The following is an 11,766-nucleotide window of genomic DNA, read 5'->3' as shown; positions in this document are numbered from 1 at the left end:
TAGGATCACGGTACCTGCCTTGCTGCCATTGAGCGGTCTCATTATATCTCATAAGCATCCCAAAATTGCCATATTCCCAACAACACCCTACACCTGACAGGTTCCTGCACCCAAAGTTTATATGGTTTGCACTGTTGTCATTCCTGTCTATAAAAATGGTTCAGGTATTAGTAATAATGACAAAAATCAACTTAACGACCTTACTCTGATTTTCATCCACGCATTTACAATTTCCACCATTTTCCATCTGATTTGTTACATAATTCAGTATTGTCCAATTTAGTGCAACTGCTGCATAATTTGACACACTTCCTACACTTCTTGGGAGAGTCATACAAACCCAACAGTCTGAAACACTAAAACCTTCCTTCAGCAAGATTTTTAATTAGCTTTACATACCTATTTTCCAGCCAAGCTAAAGCAACAGTTAAAACTATAGAAGACAGAAAAATATTAAGACATTTATATTCTTAACCTAAGTTTCAGAGCTCTCTAGGGGGTAGAGGTCCGCTGAAGTTTTGAGGCCTTCTTTGCCCTGCAGCGACGCGTCTGTGAAAGTGGCTCCTAAATTCAGATTGCCATGTGGGCGTTGACAAATAGTCAAAATGGTCCTTCCCGCTTCGACTAGGACAGTGGATCTGAAAGAAATGTAATATACACATAACAGCCTGGAAAAATATCATGTAACAATCCATCAAGGCCTCAGACACTACTCCCCAAAACCGCTACTTCTATTCCCCAGATCTGCCTCTGCAGGCTTATCAAACATTCAGTTAGTATTGAATGTGTGAAATTCACAAAAACAAAAAAGAAAAACTCTGCATGATGGCAAGAAATGTGTTCAGCCATGAAGGAAAAACCAATCCAAAGTTTGATGTCATCAAACCAAGGCACTGACAACCCATCACTACTTCAGAGCCCTAACCAATTCAGTGTGAGGACAAACGTGATGAGCGGGGGAAAAGCTGGACTTGGACTACTGTTGCCTTCTGCAACTGCAATGCTAACCTCCTGCGTTAGCCCTAGTGAGCACTGACCAATTACCTGATCAGGGCCAAATGACTGCAGACGTACACCAACATGATGAGCAGTAAAATGGCGTCTATTCACTACTAAGCACAGCTTATATACCTTTACTTAAGCTATTGTGCCCTGTCCTGATTCGTCCATACTGGATCTAACCCCTTACCACAATTCCTTATTTGGCTCCTATTCTCTCCTCATTCCTTTGCCTTCTTATCTTGTTTACTTTGTTAGCAAGGACAGTCTGTCTGAGCACAACAGCACCCTTTCACTATGCTTAGGGAGAGGCCTATCCCATACAGCATGTATCCCCGCAAAGCACCTACTACAACAGACTACATTGGGGAATATTTGGAATTTGGGCCAAAGGGCACACAGAGTAATCACTCATCCCTTTCCAAGCATCAGTGCACAACCAATGCACAGGAAGACGCATAAGCCCCATTGAATCTGGTAGTGGAGTCTCCAGTCCAACAAGAAAAGAAGAAACATTGGCATGCAGTACTGAACAACATGGGTTAGGATGAAATAAATGTAATTCCAGACACCCCAAGTCATACAGGACACTCACACGATAGCTGTAGTGGAGCCTACATCTTCATTTTCCATCACACTTGGTCAAAGAACATCAGTTTACATTTCATTCAGTGTATCTCCAGAGAGGCATTGACAGGCAACATGAAACACAAGAAAACAGAGAAGAGTAACACTGCATAAAAAGAAGACACGTTACTGAACCTAAAAAGAACGAACACCACCATGTTGACAGGGAGCAACAGAAGGCAGTGACATCCAGCAGTACTGGAGAGCCCTAAGCCAGCTGGTGCAGGGACAGATGGGGTGAGTGATGGTCAAGCTGGAGTTGGTCTCCATCAAGGAACATTTGGACTTGGTGAGCCCCGGGAGACGGCAAAGCGCCAGGGGCAGGGAGAGAAAAGGAACGTGCTGCTGGTGGATGCGAGAGGCAGTGCCAGCAGGGCGTCCCCCGCTTAAAGGGGCACTTCTCCTGTCTCACCCACGGCAGCCTCTCTCCTCATTTCTTTTGGTTGGATTCTGAAGGCTTTAATCCATTGGCACACCACATCTGCCTGGCCAGAGCGAGACGTGGAGGCCAAGGGGAGCTCCTGCTTGGAAATAGAGGATGGGAAAGGTGGTGTCAAGCAAGAGGAACACCCTTGATAAGCCCAGTGAGCACAAGTGACAACCAACAAGACCATAGGACCTCTGCAAGCATGGGAATGACCTCAGGGGACACCAGAGCTTGCCAGACAGAGGAAGGAATAGATATTGGCATCCACGTATGGGTGTGGGTTCCTACTGAGTCCACCAAGAGCCTCAGTAGAGTCCTTGCACTGCTCAGCAGGGTCACAACTCTCCAGCGCCACCTGATGGACACAAGAAAAAGTAAGTAGAGATTACCTTCTAGTGAGGATGCAGGAATCACTCACCCCTTTCCAAGGATCAGGGCACATCCCACACTGCAATCAAGGAGGTCAGGAAAGCATCAACATGTGGTGGATTAGTCTCCAATACCAGAAGGAAAGAAACTTTCATATTAGGTACTGAACCAAATGGCTTACAAAAAAACAGAGGTAAAGCTAGAAACCCAAAGTCATACGACAGACTCACTGCAAGCCTGTTTTAGAATATACCACTTCATTTTCCATGTCACTTGGTAAAACCTTACTAGAAATCATTTGGTTTATTGCAGACTGAGGATGTATCAATAGTCAGCCCGGGAAAAAAAATAAATAAAAAAACTAAGGCAAACATCACATAACAGCAGGAAAACATACTAAATCTGAAGATAAAAGAACAAATCCATACACTCTGGGATCAGCTGAGGGTACTGAAATCCCACCAGAACTGGGGAGCCCTAAGATGGGTAAAGGAAGAACACCCGGTGACAGCAAGGTGAGCACAAGCGACAACCAACAGCAAGCCCGTAGGACCTCTGCAAGCATGGGAAAAACCTCAGGGGTCAGCAGAGCTTGCCAGACAGAGGAAGGAGTGCGTCTTGGCGTCCATCTCTGGCTGTGGGTTCCTGCGGCGTCCACCAAATGCCTCAATAGAGTCCTTGCAGCGCCCCGGACAACTGCACTTCTCCACTGCAACCTGCTCCGCACAGCACAAGACAAGTAGAGATTACCTTCTGGTCGGGATGAAGGAATCACTTACCCCTTATCCACGCTGAGGTCACATCCAACTCTGCAAGCTGGGGAGAGAAGAACAGGCAACGCCATCTGATGGTAGAGTCTCCTATCCTAGAATCAAAGTGAAAACCCTCAATAGTAGTACTGAAAAACACGGGTTAGGGAGGAACGCAAGTCGTTCTAAGAACCCCGAGTCATGCACAGCACTCACCAGCAGCCTGTTCTGGTGCCTACCTCTTCTCTTGGCATCACGCTTGGTCAACGCAGAGCCGTCTGCGTTTGGGTCACTGAAACTCCACCGAGGCGCCAACGGGCAACATGGAAGACAAGAAGAGAGAGAAGAGAAACACTCCATAACCTGTAGCAAACGCTCTGGAACCCAAAAGGCCAAGGACAGAGCCAAGCTTTGTGGGATCAGAAGGTGGCACTGAGATCCCATCAGAACTGGGGAGCCCTAAAGATGGGCAAAGGAAGAGGACCTGGTGACAGCAAGGTGAGAGTAAGGGACAACCGACACCAAGCCCATTTCAATTTTATGGAAAAATACAGGTTGTTCTAGAAGCCCCAAGTCATACAAAACACTCACCGCAAGTCTGTTTTGGAGCCTACCTCTTCGTTTTCCATCTCACTTGAGCAAACCTTACTAGACTACATTCGGGTTACTGCAGACACGAGAGGGATCAGTTGGCAGCCTGGGGGGGGAAAAAAAAAAAAAAAAAAAAAAAAAACCCAAAAAAACCCCAAAAAGGTAGGAAGAGAAATATTGCATAACATGAAAAAATGATACTGAACCTGGATATAAGAGAACAAACCCACGTTCTCTGGGATCAGCAGAAGGCACGGAGATCCCATCAGAACGGGGGACCCCTATGATGGGCAAAGGAAGAACACCCGGTGACAGCAAGGTGAGCACAAGCGACAACCAACAGCAAGCCCACTGAACCTCTGCAAGCATGGGAACGACCTCAGGGGTCAGCAGAACTTGCCAGACAGAGGAAGGAGCGGATCTTGGCATCCATCTGTGCGTGCGGGTTCCTGCTGTGTCCACCAAGAGCCTCAGTAGAGCCCTTGCAGCGCGCAGGAGTGTCACAACACTCCACTGCCACCTGATGGAAACAAGACAACGTAAGTAGAGATCACCTTCTGATAATGAAATACAGCTCTCTTACCCCTTTCCAAGGATCAGGGCACGTCCAACGCCGCAACCTGGGGAGGTCAGGAATGACAGCGGCACCTGGTGGTGGAGCGTCCAGTCCTGGAAAGAAAGAAGAAACCTTCACGTTTGGTGCTGAACAACACGGGTTAGTTAGAAAGAGAGGGCATTCTAGGAACCCCGAGTCACGCACAGCACTCACCAGCAGCCTGTTCTGAAGCCTAGCTCTTCCTTTGGCATCACACTTGGTCAACGCAGAGCCGTCTGCGTTTTGGTCACTGAAACTCCACCGAGGCGCCAACGGGCAACATGGAAGACAAGAAGAGAAACACTCCATAACCCGTAGCAAACGCTCTGGAACCCAAAAGGCCAAGAACAGAGCCATGCCGACTGGGAGTGACAGAAGGCACCCACAGCCAGCAATGATGGGGAGCTCTAAGCCAGCTGGTGCAGGGACAAGATGGGGTAAGTGTTGGTCAAGCTGGAGTTGGACTCCATCAGGGCACATTTGGACTTGGTGAGCCCTGGGAGACGGCAAAGCGCCGGGCGGCAAGGAGAGAGAAGGAACGTGCTGCCGGTGGATGCGAGAGGCAGCGCCAGCGGGGCGTCCCCCACTCCAAGGGGCACTTCTCCTGTCTCACCCAGGGTAGCCTCTCTCAGTTGTTCTGCTCAGGATCTGCACTCTGCGTACCGTTGGCACACCACATCTGCCTGGCCAGAGCAAGACACGGAGGCCAAGGGGAGCTCCTGCTTGGAAACAGGGTGGGAAAAATATTATAAGGCAACAACACCTGGTGAAAGCCAAGTTAACACAAGGCACAACCGACACCAAGCAGATAGGACCTCTGCAAGCATGGAAACGACCTCAGGGGTCAGCAGAGCTTGCCAGACAGAGGAAGGCGTGCATCTTGGCATCCAACTATGGCTCTGCGTTCCTGTTCTATCCACCTAGATCCTCAGTAGACTTTTTGCGCTGAACAGAAGGCCACAGTTCTCCACCGCCACCTGTTGAACACAAACTACATTCTGGTAATGATGAAGGAATCACTTAGCCCTTTCCAAGGGACCAGGCACTTTCAACGCTGTCACCCAGGGAGGTCAGGAAGTGCAAGAGCATCTGGTGCTGCTGCCCCCAGTCTTAGAAGGAAAAAAGTATCCTTCACACACGGCAATGAACAGAATGGGGTAGGGAGGAGTAGCGGGCATCCCAGAAAAATCCCAGTGAAACACAGCCCTCACCAGAAGTCTGCCTAGGAGCCTACCGCTTCCTTTCCCACCACACTTGGCCAAACCTTACTAGATTGCATTTGGGTCATCGTAGAACCAACCAGGTGTACATTTCCATCCTGTAAAACAAAAGGAAGAAAAACATAACACAAAAGCATGAAATGGTACAGAACCTGAAAATAAAAGAACAAATTGAAGTTCTCTGGGATCAACAGAAGGCACGGAGATCCCACCAGAACTGGGGAGCCCTAAGACGGGTAAAGGAAGAACACCCGGTGACAGCAAGGTGAGCACAAGCGACAACCAACAGCAAGCCCGTAGGACCGCTGCAAGCATGGGAAAAACCTCAGGGGTCAGCAGAGCTTGCCAGACAGAGGAAGGAGTGCGTCTTGGCGTCCATCTCTGGCTGTGGGTTCCTGCGGCGTCCACCAAATGCCTCAATAGAGTCCTTGCAGCGCCCCGGACAACTGCACTTCTCCACTGCAACCTGCTCCGCACAGCACAAGACAAGTAGAGATTACCTTCTGGTCGGGATGAAGGAATCACTTACCCCTTATCCACGCTGAGGTCACATCCAACTCTGCAAGCTGGGGAGAGAAGAACAGGCAACGCCATCTGATGGTAGAGTCTCCTATCCTAGAATCAAAGTGAAAACCCTCAATAGTAGTACTGAAAAACACGGGTTAGGGAGGAACGCAAGTCGTTCTAAGAACCCCGAGTCATGCACAGCACTCACCAGCAGCCTGTTCTGGTGCCTACCTCTTCTCTTGGCATCACGCTTGGTCAACGCAGAGCCGTCTGCGTTTGGGTCACTGAAACTCCACCGAGGCGCCAACGGGCAACATGGAAGACAAGAAGAGAGAGAAGAGAAACACTCCATAACCTGTAGCAAACGCTCTGGAACCCAAAAGGCCAAGGACAGAGCCAAGCTTTGTGGGATCAGAAGGTGGCACTGAGATCCCATCAGAACTGGGGAGCCCTAAAGATGGGCAAAGGAAGAGGACCTGGTGACAGCAAGGTGAGAGTAAGGGACAACCGACACCAAGCCCATTTCAATTTTATGGAAAAATACAGGTTGTTCTAGAAGCCCCAAGTCATACAAAACACTCACCGCAAGTCTGTTTTGGAGCCTACCTCTTCGTTTTCCATCTCACTTGAGCAAACCTTACTAGACTACATTCGGGTTACTGCAGACACGAGAGGGATCAGTTGGCAGCCTGGGGGGGGAAAAAAAAAAAAAAAAAAAAAAAAAACCAAAAAAAACCCCAAAAAGGTAGGAAGAGAAATATTGCATAACATGAAAAAATGATACTGAACCTGGATATAAGAGAACAAACCCACGTTCTCTGGGATCAGCAGAAGGCACGGAGATCCCATCAGAACGGGGGACCCCTATGATGGGCAAAGGAAGAACACCCGGTGACAGCAAGGTGAGCACAAGCGACAACCAACAGCAAGCCCACTGAACCTCTGCAAGCATGGGAACGACCTCAGGGGTCAGCAGAACTTGCCAGACAGAGGAAGGAGCGGATCTTGGCATCCATCTGTGCGTGCGGGTTCCTGCTGTGTCCACCAAGAGCCTCAGTAGAGCCCTTGCAGCGCGCAGGAGTGTCACAACACTCCACTGCCACCTGATGGAAACAAGACAACGTAAGTAGAGATCACCTTCTGATAATGAAATACAGCTCTCTTACCCCTTTCCAAGGATCAGGGCACGTCCAACGCCGCAACCTGGGGAGGTCAGGAATGACAGCGGCACCTGGTGGTGGAGCGTCCAGTCCTGGAAAGAAAGAAGAAACCTTCACGTTTGGTGCTGAACAACACGGGTTAGTTAGAAAGAGAGGGCATTCTAGGAACCCCGAGTCACGCACAGCACTCACCAGCAGCCTGTTCTGAAGCCTAGCTCTTCCTTTGGCATCACACTTGGTCAACGCAGAGCCGTCTGCGTTTTGGTCACTGAAACTCCACCGAGGCGCCAACGGGCAACATGGAAGACAAGAAGAGAAACACTCCATAACCCGTAGCAAACGCTCTGGAACCCAAAAGGCAAAGAACAGAGCCATGCCGACTGGGAGTGACAGAAGGCACCCACAGCCAGCAATGATGGGGAGCTCTAAGCCAGCTGGTGCAGGGACAAGATGGGGTAAGTGTTGGTCAAGCTGGAGTTGGACTCCATCAGGGCACATTTGGACTTGGTGAGCCCTGGGAGACGGCAAAGCGCCGGGCGGCAAGGAGAGAGAAGGAACGTGCTGCCGGTGGATGCGAGAGGCAGCGCCAGCGGGGCGTCCCCCACTCCAAGGGGCACTTCTCCTGTCTCACCCAGGGTAGCCTCTCTCAGTTGTTCTGCTCAGGATCTGCACTCTGCGTACCGTTGGCACACCACATCTGCCTGGCCAGAGCAAGACACGGAGGCCAAGGGGAGCTCCTGCTTGGAAACAGGGTGGGAAAAATATTATAAGGCAACAACACCTGGTGAAAGCCAAGTTAACACAAGGCACAACCGACACCAAGCAGATAGGACCTCTGCAAGCATGGAAACGACCTCAGGGGTCAGCAGAGCTTGCCAGACAGAGGAAGGCGTGCATCTTGGCATCCAACTATGGCTCTGCGTTCCTGTTCTATCCACCTAGATCCTCAGTAGACTTTTTGCGCTGAACAGAAGGCCACAGTTCTCCACCGCCACCTGTTGAACACAAACTACATTCTGGTAATGATGAAGGAATCACTTAGCCCTTTCCAAGGGACCAGGCACTTTCAACGCTGTCACCCAGGGAGGTCAGGAAGTGCAAGAGCATCTGGTGCTGCTGCCCCCAGTCTTAGAAGGAAAAAAGTATCCTTCACACACGGCAATGAACAGAATGGGGTAGGGAGGAGTAGCGGGCATCCCAGAAAAATCCCAATGAAACACAGCCCTCACCAGAAGTCTGCCTAGGAGCCTACCGCTTCCTTTCCCACCACACTTGGCCAAACCTTACTAGATTGCATTTGGGTCATCGTAGAACCAACCAGGTGTACATTTCCATCCTGTAAAACAAAAGGAAGAAAAACATAACACAAAAGCATGAAATGGTACAGAACCTGAAAATAAAAGAACAAATTGAAGTTCTCTGGGATCAACAGAAGGCACGGAGATCCCACCAGAACTGGGGAGCCCTAAGACGGGTAAAGGAAGAACACCCGGTGACAGCAAGGTGAGCACAAGCGACAACCAACAGCAAGCCCGTAGGACCGCTGCAAGCATGGGAAAAACCTCAGGGGTCAGCAGAGCTTGCCAGACAGAGGAAGGAGTGCGTCTTGGCGTCCATCTCTGGCTGTGGGTTCCTGCGGCGTCCACCAAATGCCTCAATAGAGTCCTTGCAGCGCCCCGGACAACTGCACTTCTCCACTGCAACCTGCTCCGCACAGCACAAGACAAGTAGAGATTACCTTCTGGTCGGGATGAAGGAATCACTTACCCCTTATCCACGCTGAGGTCACATCCAACTCTGCAAGCTGGGGAGAGAAGAACAGGCAACGCCATCTGATGGTAGAGTCTCCTATCCTAGAATCAAAGTGAAAACCCTCAATAGTAGTACTGAAAAACACGGGTTAGGGAGGAACGCAAGTCGTTCTAAGAACCCCGAGTCATGCACAGCACTCACCAGCAGCCTGTTCTGGTGCCTACCTCTTCTCTTGGCATCACGCTTGGTCAACGCAGAGCCGTCTGCGTTTGGGTCACTGAAACTCCACCGAGGCGCCAACGGGCAACATGGAAGACAAGAAGAGAGAGAAGAGAAACACTCCATAACCTGTAGCAAACGCTCTGGAACCCAAAAGGCCAAGGACAGAGCCAAGCTTTGTGGGATCAGAAGGTGGCACTGAGATCCCATCAGAACTGGGGAGCCCTAAAGATGGGCAAAGGAAGAGGACCTGGTGACAGCAAGGTGAGAGTAAGGGACAACCGACACCAAGCCCATTTCAATTTTATGGAAAAATACAGGTTGTTCTAGAAGCCCCAAGTCATACAAAACACTCACCGCAAGTCTGTTTTGGAGCCTACCTCTTCGTTTTCCATCTCACTTGAGCAAACCTTACTAGACTACATTCGGGTTACTGCAGACACGAGAGGGATCAGTTGGCAGCCTGGGGGGGGAAAAAAAAAAAAAAAAAAAAAAAAACCCAAAAAAACCCCAAAAAGGTAGGAAGAGAAATATTGCATAACATGAAAAAATGATACTGAACCTGGATATAAGAGAACAAACCCACGTTCTCTGGGATCAGCAGAAGGCACGGAGATCCCATCAGAACGGGGGACCCCTATGATGGGCAAAGGAAGAACACCCGGTGACAGCAAGGTGAGCACAAGCGACAACCAACAGCAAGCCCACTGAACCTCTGCAAGCATGGGAACGACCTCAGGGGTCAGCAGAACTTGCCAGACAGAGGAAGGAGCGGATCTTGGCATCCATCTGTGCGTGCGGGTTCCTGCTGTGTCCACCAAGAGCCTCAGTAGAGCCCTTGCAGCGCGCAGGAGTGTCACAACACTCCACTGCCACCTGATGGAAACAAGACAACGTAAGTAGAGATCACCTTCTGATAATGAAATACAGCTCTCTTACCCCTTTCCAAGGATCAGGGCACGTCCAACGCCGCAACCTGGGGAGGTCAGGAATGACAGCGGCACCTGGTGGTGGAGCGTCCAGTCCTGGAAAGAAAGAAGAAACCTTCACGTTTGGTGCTGAACAACACGGGTTAGTTAGAAAGAGAGGGCATTCTAGGAACCCCGAGTCACGCACAGCACTCACCAGCAGCCTGTTCTGAAGCCTAGCTCTTCCTTTGGCATCACACTTGGTCAACGCAGAGCCGTCTGCGTTTTGGTCACTGAAACTCCACCGAGGCGCCAACGGGCAACATGGAAGACAAGAAGAGAAACACTCCATAACCCGTAGCAAACGCTCTGGAACCCAAAAGGCCAAGAACAGAGCCATGCCGACTGGGAGTGACAGAAGGCACCCACAGCCAGCAATGATGGGGAGCTCTAAGCCAGCTGGTGCAGGGACAAGATGGGGTAAGTGTTGGTCAAGCTGGAGTTGGACTCCATCAGGGCACATTTGGACTTGGTGAGCCCTGGGAGACGGCAAAGCGCCGGGCGGCAAGGAGAGAGAAGGAACGTGCTGCCGGTGGATGCGAGAGGCAGCGCCAGCGGGGCGTCCCCCACTCCAAGGGGCACTTCTCCTGTCTCACCCAGGGTAGCCTCTCTCAGTTGTTCTGCTCAGGATCTGCACTCTGCGTACCGTTGGCACACCACATCTGCCTGGCCAGAGCAAGACACGGAGGCCAAGGGGAGCTCCTGCTTGGAAACAGGGTGGGAAAAATATTATAAGGCAACAACACCTGGTGAAAGCCAAGTTAACACAAGGCACAACCGACACCAAGCAGATAGGACCTCTGCAAGCATGGAAACGACCTCAGGGGTCAGCAGAGCTTGCCAGACAGAGGAAGGCGTGCATCTTGGCATCCAACTATGGCTCTGCGTTCCTGTTCTATCCACCTAGATCCTCAGTAGACTTTTTGCGCTGAACAGAAGGCCACAGTTCTCCACCGCCACCTGTTGAACACAAACTACATTCTGGTAATGATGAAGGAATCACTTAGCCCTTTCCAAGGGACCAGGCACTTTCAACGCTGTCACCCAGGGAGGTCAGGAAGTGCAAGAGCATCTGGTGCTGCTGCCCCCAGTCTTAGAAGGAAAAAAGTATCCTTCACACACGGCAATGAACAGAATGGGGTAGGGAGGAGTAGCGGGCATCCCAGAAAAATCCCAATGAAACACAGCCCTCACCAGAAGTCTGCCTAGGAGCCTACCGCTTCCTTTCCCACCACACTTGGCCAAACCTTACTAGATTGCATTTGGGTCATCGTAGAACCAACCAGGTGTACATTTCCATCCTGTAAAACAAAAGGAAGAAAAACATAACACAAAAGCATGAAATGGTACAGAACCTGAAAATAAAAGAACAAATTGAAGTTCTCTGGGATCAACAGAAGGCACGGAGATCCCACCAGAACTGGGGAGCCCTAAGACGGGTAAAGGAAGAACACCCGGTGACAGCAAGGTGAGCACAAGCGACAACCAACAGCAAGCCCGTAGGACCGCTGCAAGCATGGGAAAAACCTCAGGGGTCAGCAGAGCTTGCCAGACAGAGGAAGGAGTGCGTCTTGGCGTCCATC

General features: G+C 50.4%; 1 long non-coding RNA gene across 1 annotated transcript; it reads right to left on the bottom strand.

Annotated features, from left to right (window-relative positions):
• Window positions 1-453: 453 nt before the first annotated feature.
• LOC121113276 lies at window positions 454-3,873 on the bottom strand. The gene is made up of 2 exons (XR_005860487.2): window positions 1,595-3,873; window positions 454-638 (listed from the first exon to the last, which is right to left on the bottom strand). It is a non-coding gene; the product is annotated as an uncharacterized LOC121113276 (long non-coding RNA).
• Window positions 3,874-11,766: the final 7,893 nt, after the last annotated feature.

Source organism: Gallus gallus, chromosome 5 (genome assembly GCF_016699485.2).
Source record: "Gallus gallus isolate bGalGal1 chromosome 5, bGalGal1.mat.broiler.GRCg7b, whole genome shotgun sequence".
In the NCBI taxonomy this organism is placed as follows: Eukaryota; Metazoa; Chordata; class Aves; order Galliformes; family Phasianidae; genus Gallus; species Gallus gallus.
Note: the sequence above shows the minus strand (reverse complement) of the source record. Positions and strands in the feature narration are given on the sequence as shown.